The sequence below is a fragment of the Nothobranchius furzeri genome, chromosome 2 (genome assembly GCF_043380555.1).
Source record: "Nothobranchius furzeri strain GRZ-AD chromosome 2, NfurGRZ-RIMD1, whole genome shotgun sequence".
In the NCBI taxonomy this organism is placed as follows: Eukaryota; Metazoa; Chordata; class Actinopteri; order Cyprinodontiformes; family Nothobranchiidae; genus Nothobranchius; species Nothobranchius furzeri.
This window is the reverse complement of record NC_091742.1, coordinates 44,166,875-44,176,769: the sequence shown is the minus strand read 5'-3', so window position 1 is coordinate 44,176,769 and position 9,895 is coordinate 44,166,875. Positions and strand designations below refer to the sequence as shown.

The following is a 9,895-nucleotide window of genomic DNA, read 5'->3' as shown; positions in this document are numbered from 1 at the left end:
GAGCTGGGTGGCACATTGAGTTAGGTACGGTCAGATCACTCACAACTCCCAAATTTCGAACTGGCTTTGAAGGAGTCAGAGATTGGGAGTCATTTTAGATTGAGATATTGTGCCATATGGATGGTTTCAATGGGATGACAAGTTATTCAGTTTTAGACAGTTTGAGTTAGAGATGGTGAGATTTCTATGGGATTAGATTTGTGCCAATAGGATCAAGAAAAACACTTTGGAGAGCAAACAAATTTTAAGACATTGAGAGAAAAAACATTGGTTTCAAAAGAAAAACTTACGATCTGAATCAGATTCTTAAAATGATCAAGAAAAACACTTTGACGGTCAAACAAAAATTAAGAAATTGACAGAACAAAAATATTGTCATATTGATATTTTCTTACATCCCTTGTCAGCAGTCTACTTTGTGTACACTATGGTGTGTCTTAGCTCACCAGCTGCAGTTGATGCATGTGGCTGTGTAGCACTTCCATTGTAATGCAATGCAGTAGTTTTCAATCTAAAAAGAAAGAATAAATGAATAAAAAATAGCTTTTAGACAAAAATATAGATTTTATGTAAAAATTAATTAAAAGCATGTATTTAACTCATTATTGATTATCTGTCCTGGATAACATTCTTTTGATGGAGAATACAGAGCACGTGACAGAAAGCACATTGAATCTGATTTGTCTCGTTCTGACAAACAAATGTCAGATCTGTATACTGGAAAGAAATGTATTATCAAACACACTCACTTACATAATTATTCAGTCAGAGTTACATCATAAAATCCATTTGTTTCACTGAAAAAGGAGCAGGCAGAACTATGAACTTGTTTCGTCCGTCCAAGTAACATGGAATAAAAAATACATGTATCTGTATGTAAATGTAGTTTAAAAGTCTTCCCACAATAGCTCATGTAGATTCCGAGTTATACCATAAAAGTCCTGCAGTTCCACTAAAAGAGTATTTACCTGCAAAACAGCCTGTTAGCTCAGCTTTCTGCTGCTTCCTCTGTAGCAAGTTAGCAGTACACAGGTTAGCTCTAATAGCTGCAAAGTCTCTGATGTTCCACAGGTTCCTGAAAAATTAGCAAACTTATTAACATAAACTGCAATAATTTTTTCCATGAAACCAGTAATGAATATGTTAAGATGAGTTTTTAATACGTCTCTCTGGAACAGTAGACCATTGTCCTGAGGCTAGCACAATGGCTTGCTTAGCAGCTAGCTAGTGAGCTAGCGTCTGGTTAAAACCAACTTAAAAAGTCGCTTAACTTACAGATTAACTAAGAAAAGATAAAATATATTATCAATACTCACTTTAGATCCTCAGTAGACACCACAGACAGCAGAAATAACCTGTTTCGGGCTCAAAATTCATGTTGTTGACCAGGTGGAAAAAAAATGTCTTGGAGGCTACATCACTTCCAGGTCACTGAACTGTCACTCAAGAGAAACCACTGTCCTATGGGAGAGGACTTCTCAGAAGTCCCACCCACCCGAAAGGGTTGTGTCAGAACTGCAACCAAAAACTCAGGGATTGCAAAGGAGAAAGCCAGACAGTGTAAGTGCAAATCTGGTAGTGAGAGCAAAGCTCTGAGCAGCGAGAACAAAACTAAGGAAATTGATAACAAAAACACATAGAGGCAAACAGAAAAAGGAAACATACTTTGTTACTCATTTTAAGAAGTTGATTCAGATAGTAAGTTTTACTTTTGAAACATGTTTTTTTTTCCTTTAGTCAATATTTTTGTTCTGTCAATTTCTTAATTTTTGTTTGACTGTCAAAGTGTTTTTCTTGATCATTTTAAGTATCTGATTCAGATCGTAAGTTTTTCTTTTGAAACCAATGTTTTTTCTCTCAATGTCTTAAAATTTGTTTGCTCTCCAAAGTGTTTTTCTTGATCCTATTGGCACAAATCTAATCCCATAGATTTCATCCATCTTGATATGTCAGAGAGACAGTCAGAGATTTGTGCAGACTGTGTGGTCATCCGGCGGGAATGACAGAGCTGGGTGTCATCTGTATAGCAGTGGTAGACGAAGCCATGTGATCGGATGAGGTAAGGTGGTATATATGGCATGTATTTTTTTTTCATTGTACCCACAAACTGAATTCGTATCCACAGGCAGAAAATTTTCTAAGTCAGAAATTTGACTTGTATTAACAAGAATTTTCATTCACAGCTTTTAGATTCGTACTCACATTTGCTCACATGTAGTTTTGATTCTTTGCATTTAATTCTGTTTTCATTTTTTTTGAACATCGTTTATTCATGCTTGACAACATCGTTCTTTTCCATGTACAATATTAAATGCAGTAAAACACATACAATAAGAACTTTATGAACCGGCCGCAATTCTTATTAGAAAAAAAAGGAAAAGTAAAATCAGAAATATGTTTGAAGACATTACTGCTTGATATTTAGTTATCTGTCCCCTTCTTCTGTTGTCCTCATCTTGCATCTTATCTCCTCGTTAGAGCCCTGCACTGAAGCCCTAGGCCCTCGGGTCGGCCCGGCCCGACGGCCCTCGGGCCGGGCTTCGGGCCAACGACTGTGTAATTACCTCGGACACGGGCCGGGCCGGGCGCCTTTATTTTTATTCGAAATCATTAAAAAAATTAAAACACTTAAACGCAGCAGTAGAGCCCTGTGCGGGACTGTTTTCTTCATCCCGCTCCGCTCCCGCTGAATTTCTGACCATTACAGCCTGCAACCGCAACGTGTGTGTTACACTCCTGCCCGCACCTGCAGCGTGCATGTCTACTCCCGCCCGCACCTGCAGCGTGCATGTCTACTCCCGCCCGCACCTGCAGCGTGCATGTCTACTCCCGCCCGCACCTGCAGCGTGCATGTCTACTCCCGCCCGCAACCGCAAAACTCGGAGAAATTATTACCTCACAATAAAAGAGATGTATTGAGTTTGCGTCCTCAACATGTCATTTTATAGGTTATCCGCTTTCACCGCAGCGCTGCGCTCCGTTTCAATCAGGCTATACAGCAGGATTTCCCCTCGTAGCGATATTTTCTCTAACTCTGATTGCTTCATGCTATAGATCGTTGGAAAGCTGCTTTTATGTACTTTTAGGAACCGTTGGAATTATTTGAATCTGATCAACCATTCAAAAGTTATAAAACGGAGCATTTTGGATGACAAACTCAGCACGTCTCTGAATCTGTGTTGTGATTCGTTGCGCTCAAGACAGGAAATCCCGGTGGCTACCATAATGTATTGTATATGCACGGAAAGCCCCATTTTTAATCTTTTCAGCACTTTTGGAATTTTAATGATATCTTGAACTAGAGCAGGGATCGGCAACCCGCGGCTTTTCCATCCATCTGCCGATGTGCTTGTAAAATAATGAATGGATATTTAAATAAAATGCTTTATATTTTACTGAATTAATTTTATATCTGTAAGTCAATTCTATGTGAAGATTGTCTGCGTAAACCTGAACAGTTCCAACCCAGTCTTACTGTGAGACCGTGTTGGGTCACGCTTGTGCGTAATCATATGCGCTCATGAGCTGAAGAGGATGTGAGATTCTGGGCTTCTCCTCAGACGGCTCCTGGATGTGTCGCACATTGGAGACAGGAACAAGCGCTATTCAGCCAAAGTTTCATAATCAGGGAACATTTTCTAAGTGACAAGTCTCTCTGAGAGACAGGGTTTGGAAAACACTCGCTTCAGTGGGAGGAACCTTCCCGCATGCGCTTCTGCGACGCTCGGATCCTGCACATCTTTTAACACATTGGTCAGGATTGACGCACTTTGTTTTCATTTAGTTGGTTAAAAAAAGTCGGGCTTGGGCTCGGGCCGGGCCAGAGAATCCTGAAAACCTTTTCGGGCCGGTTCGGGCTGGGGCTCCACCCCCTCGGGCCGGGCCGGACACGGGCTCAGATTTTAGGCCCGTGCAGGGCTCTACTCCTCGTCCCATCTGTGTGTGGGGGGTTAAAGGAGGTTCAAGTCCATCCAAAGTGGTTTACTGCTATTAAACATCTCCTCTCTTGCAGTTATTCTTTCCATCTGGTATATATCTCTTAGGCCGCCTTGCCAGAGCTGAAGACTCGGGAGTGTCACTTGTAACCAAGCCCTAGTTATCATCTTCTTTGCTACTAATAGGAATATTTGCAGGAGTTGAGCTTCTCTTCTATCCGGCCATCCCTGAAATGGAAGGCCTATGATAAAATATTTTGGATCAAGTGGCATCCATATTTCTTATATAGACCTTATCTCATTCTGTATCCTTAGCCAAAAGGTTTTTAAGATAAGATAAGATAAGATGACCTTTATTAGTCCCACAAGTGGGAAATTTGTTTCGTTTACAGCCAAGTAAAAGCAAAGTAAAAGTAAAAGTTTTGCAGCAGAGGGAGAAAAACACTAAAATACAATAAGATCGATCGCAATGAGATAAAATAAACTCAATACAAGAGACAATTTATACCTTAAGAATGGGTTAAAAATAATAACCATACTAGATACAGCTAGAAATACAGAGTACACTTCATCCAACAGATTTGTTGTAAAGTCTGACAGCAGTGGGGAGGAAAGACCTACGGAATCTCTCTGTCCCACACCTTGGGTGCCGCAGTCTCCCAATAAAGGAGCTGCTCATAGCTGTCAAAGTCACCTGCATGGGATGGGAGATATTATCCAACATTGATGACAGTTTAGCTGTCATTCTCCTGTCACTCTCCACCTCCACAGGGTCCAGGGGGCATCCTAGAACAGAACTGGCCCTGCGGATCAGTCTGTTCAGTCTCTTCCTATCCCCCGCAGAGATGCTGCTGCCCCAGCAGACCACACCATAAAAGATGGCCGAGGCCACCACAGAGTCATAAAAGGTCTTCAGGAGAGGGCCCACAACTCCAAATGACCTCAGTCTCCGTAGTAGGTACAGCCTACTCTGCCCTTTTCTGTACACCGCCCTGCCCTTATGAGTCCAGTCCAGTTTATTGTTCAGATGGACCCCAAGGTACCTGTAACTGTCCACAGTCTCAATGTCCATGCCCTGTATGCTCAATGGTTGAAGCGAGGAATGCTTATGCCTACGAAAGTCTACCACCAGCTCCTTAGTTTTGCTGGCATTAATCTGTAGATAGTTCAACTGGCACCAGTCCACAAAATCCTGAGTCAGTCTCCTGTACTCCTTGTCATCCCCATCCTTGATGAGAGCTACAATTGCAGAGTCATCCCAGAACTTCTGCAAGAAGCACTGAGTAGAGTTATAGGAGAAGTCCGCAGTATAGATGGTAAAAAGGAACGGAGCCAGAACCGTTCCCTGGGGGGCCCCCGTGCTGCAGATGACACTATCCGACACACAGCCCTGAGTCCTTACATACTGTGATCGGTCAGAAAGGTAGTCCAGAATCCAGGTAGCGAAGTGATGATCCACTCCAGCGTTCACCAGTTTGTTCTTCAGAACCGAGGGAAGAATGGTATTGAAGGCACTGGAGAAGTCAAAAAACATGATCCTCACAGTACTCCCAACAGTCTCCAGGTGAGCGAGCGAGCGATGCAGGAGGTGGATGACCGCATCATCAGCACCAATGCCAGTTTGATAGGCAAACTGAAGCGGGTCCAGTGAAGAGCCCACTAGGCGCCAAAGCCAAACCAGAACCAACCGCTCCAGAGTCTTCATCAGATGGGATGTTAGAGTCACCGGCCTGTAGCTGTTAAAATCCTTGGGGCGTGAAGTCTTTGGCACCGGAACTACACAAGATGTTTTCCAGAGCTTTGGGACTCTTCCCAGCCTCAGGCTCAGGTTGAAAAGGTGCCCGATTACCTCACACAGTTGGTCCGCGCAGGACCTGACCACCCATGCGCTGATACCATCTGGACCCGCTGCCTTCCTGCCATTTATCCTCCTCATTTCCCCCCTCACCTGTGTGGTAGAGAGGGACCAGCCGGGGCCTTGTGTAAAGTGTGTACTAGATACTGTTACTGAAGGTGAGGAGGGGTGAGAGGTCAGAGGTAAAACAGTGGTAGAGAGGGTGGGAGAGTCAGCAGCCGACGTTGAGGTCCGCCTCGTAGCCGAGTCAAATCTATTAAAGAATTGATTCAGTTCATTAGCCCACCTCACATCCCTCACAGGCAGAGAGTTCTGATGTTTATGACCTGAGATGGTTCTAAGGCCTCTCCAGACTTCACTCACATTGCTTTGCTGAAGCTGGTTCTCCATCCTCTGCCTGTAGGTGTCCTTCCCATTCCTTATCAGTCTCCTCAGTTCTCTCTGCACTCTTTTCAACTCCTCCTTGTCTCTGAGTTTGAAGGCCCGCTTCTTCTGCTTGAGGGCTTTTTTTATTTCAGGAGTAATCCAGGGTTTGTTATTAGAGAAACACCGTACAGTCCTGATAGGGATAATGCTATCCACACAAAAATTAATATAATCTGTAATGCATGCAGTGAGGCTGTCAATTTCATCTCCATGATCTTCACAGAACACCCCCCATACAGTTGTATCAAAACAATCCCTAAGGACCTCCTCGCTCTCCTCCGAACATCTCTGTATTGTGCGGGTGGCTGGTGGCTCCCTTCGCACCAAAGGCTCATACACAGGAGCAAGATACACCAGGTTGTGATCAGATCTGCCCAGAGGAGGGAAAGGTGATGAACTATATGCCTTTTCAGCATTGGCATACAGTAGGTCCAGTGTTTTATTTCCCCTGGTCGGGCAGGTCACATACTGGGTGAAGGTGGGCATCGTAGAGTCCAGTGAGGCATGATTAATGTCCCCAGATATTATAAAGAAGGCTCTCGGGGATTGCGTTTGCAGTCTGCTAACCACAGAGTGAAGAGACTCACAGGCTGCCTCGGCATTAGCTGAGGGAGGGACATACACTGTTATCGCGATAACATGCGAGAATTCCCGGGGCAGATAGTACGGACGCATGCTAACTGCTAGCACCTCAATGTCTCTGCTGCAAAGTTGTTCTTTCACTGTGATATGCCCAGGATTACACCAGCTGTCATTCACAAACACCATTAGTCCCCCACCTTTCCTCTTACCGCTTTCACTTGTTCTGTCCGCACGCAGCATCTGAAATCCCTGTAGTGTCACGCACGCATCCGGGATTAGCGGTGTTAGCCACGACTCCGTTAGCATCATAATGCTGCACTGCCGGTACTCCCTTTGTGATCGAGTTAGCAATGAGAGCTCATCCATCTCATTGGGCAGAGATCTTACATTTCCAATAATTACAGAAGGAAGAGATGATCGATAACGTCTCCTTCTCGGGCGACGGCGCTCCTTCCCAGCACGACATCCTCGTCTTTTCCTCCTCAGCTCGCCGGGGATTTCGAGTCTATCCACTGGCAGTGCCGCTGTTGAACGCAACACTAACAGCTGATCCCTGCTGTAGACAAGGGATCTCTGCTCCTCTTCCCCAAGCACAGATAAAAAAAGTAAAGAAATCTCAAAAAAACCACCAGAGCCGGCTCCAGATGGAATAGCATGATTGTCGAATCTAATATTAATAAAAAGATACGGGAGAGAAGAAAAGGGAAAAAAGAAGCTCAGAATGAGCAGAGCTGCTGTAACGAGGCTGCCACACCCAGGGGGGCGCCCATATACCACATAACTTTAGGCCATCCCAGAAAATATGTAAATGGTCCCGTATCTGTTTACAACTTCTCCAACACAAATTGGTTTTTGACTTATCTCTTTAGAAAATTTGTACTGGTGTATTAAAAAATCTCATTTTAACTTTCCAGTTAAACTTGTTCCAAATTGGACTATTCATAATCTTAAAATTTCTTTCACATGCCTCCTCCCAGTCTTTGTCATCAATTATTGTATTTATCTCTAATTCCCATTTTTGTTCCAGATCTAGCACATCATCTGATAACTGTTGTTGTAGATGCTTGTATATATTTGATATTATTTTCTCTTTAGTTTTTTTCCTCCGCCGCCTTTGTCAACAAATTTCTATCGGTCCGGGGGTTGTCATTCAATCCTCCTTTTCTGCCCTTGTTAAAACATAATCTCGTACTTGTAAAAACTGAAAAAAGTCATTGGAGTCCAGGCCGAACTCATTCTGCAATTGTCTAAAGGATTTTATCGTTTCCCCCTCAAACAGCTGGTGTAACGTCACTAGTCCCCTTTTTGCCCATACTTTAAATTTCACATCTGTTTTATTGGGGCCGAAGTCCATCTTCTTAGAGATCTTTAGCACACGTGATATTGTACGGGGAGCCCCTATTTTTTCCCTCACCCACCTCCATATTCTTTGGGTATTCTGAATCCATTCATTCTTAATCTTCAAATTTCTCCATCTTTTTTGTTCTAGGAAGGGAGCGACATCTAGAGTTAGTCCTTGACGTGAGTTATTTTCCTCCTTGAACTGTCACCTTATTGTGGTGGAGGAGTTTGAGTGCCCTAATGATGCTAGGAGCTAGGTTGTCTGGGGCACTTTGTGCCCCTGGTAGGGTCTCCCATGACAAATTGGTCTTAGGTGAAGGGTGAGACAAAGAACGGTTCAGAGGATCTTTCATGGATGTAAATTCAAAGAGTCAGAGTACCTGGCCCGGAGGGTTACCGGGGTCCCACCCTGGGGCAATGTGAGATCACTGGCCAACAAGATGGATGAACTCCAAGCCCTTTCAAGGACTCAGCCAGAGTATTGGCAGTGCAGTGTTATGTGTTTAACTGAGACGTGGCTACAGGACCACATCCCCGATTCCAGCATCTCTCTGCCAGGCTTCCTGACTGTACGAGCAGACAGAGATCTGAAGAGGAGCGGGAAAAGAAAATGAGGTGGAGAGGCAGTGTTTGTCAACAACAGATGGTGCCATCCATGTCATGTTTCAGTGAAATGTTGTCTCTGCAGCTTAGATGTTGAACTCTTGGCAGTAAGTTTTCACCTATATTATTTGCCAAGAGAGTTCACCAGTGTTGTCTTGGCAACCATTTATATTCCACCTTCAGCCATTGCTGAAAATGCATGTGATGCCATCAGTTCCGTTGTCGCTAAGCTACAAACCCAGCACCCCAATGCATTTGTGGCTATATCTGGTGATTTCAATCATGCCTCACTCTCTGCTACACTTCCAACATTTCAACAGTTTGTCATCTGCTCCACCAGAGAAAACAAGACATTGGATTTGTGTTATGCAAATGTCAAGAATGCATACATGTCCAAAACAAGACCTCCTCTGGGACAATCAGATCACAATCTTGTTTTTCTCTGCTCAGAATATAAACCACTTGTTCAGAGGCAACCTGTGACAAGAAGAACTGTGAGAAAATGGTCACAGGATGCTGAAGAAGCCTTGCAGAGTTGTTTTGAGACCACAGATTGGATGACTCTCTGCCAAGGATATGAAGAGGACATCAATGCCATGACTGGATGTGTCACTGACTATATAAACGTCTGTGTAGACATCGTCATACCCATCAGAACAGTGAGATGCTTCGATAATAACAAACCCTGGATCACCAGTGAACCGAAGAATCAAATGAGAAAAAAAAGAGCCTTCAAGGAGGGAGACAGGGAATTATTGAGGAGTATACATAAGCAACTTAAGATCAAGATCAGAGACAGCAAGGAGACATACAGGATGAAGCTAGAGAACAAACTACAGAGGAACAATATCAGAGATGTCTGGTCAGGCATGAAGAAGATCACAGGCTTCAAGCAGCATTGCACAGATGGTAGCCTGGACACAGCCAATGAACTGAGCAAGTTCTTCAATAGATTCAGTTCAGGAACAAACCCAGCATCCTCCTCGCCTGTCCCGAGCCAGTCAGACATCCCATCCTCCTTAGATCCAACATTTTCCTGTCACACTCCAGCTCTTTTGTCCTCGAACGCACTCATGGACTCTTCTGGTTCTATAAATCTGTCTTAAACCAAGTCAGGAGATGCTGCTGCCCCATTTACCTCCCCCTCCCACCT

General features: G+C 43.9%; 1 long non-coding RNA gene across 1 annotated transcript; it reads right to left on the bottom strand.

Annotated features, from left to right (window-relative positions):
- Positions 1 to 442: 442 nt before the first annotated feature.
- Positions 443 to 1,799, bottom strand: LOC139066287 (uncharacterized). The gene is made up of 3 exons (XR_011519217.1): positions 1,317 to 1,799; positions 969 to 1,075; positions 443 to 511 (listed from the first exon to the last, which is right to left on the bottom strand). It is a non-coding gene; the product is annotated as an uncharacterized lncRNA (long non-coding RNA).
- Between the last annotated feature and the right edge of the window lie 8,096 nt (positions 1,800 to 9,895).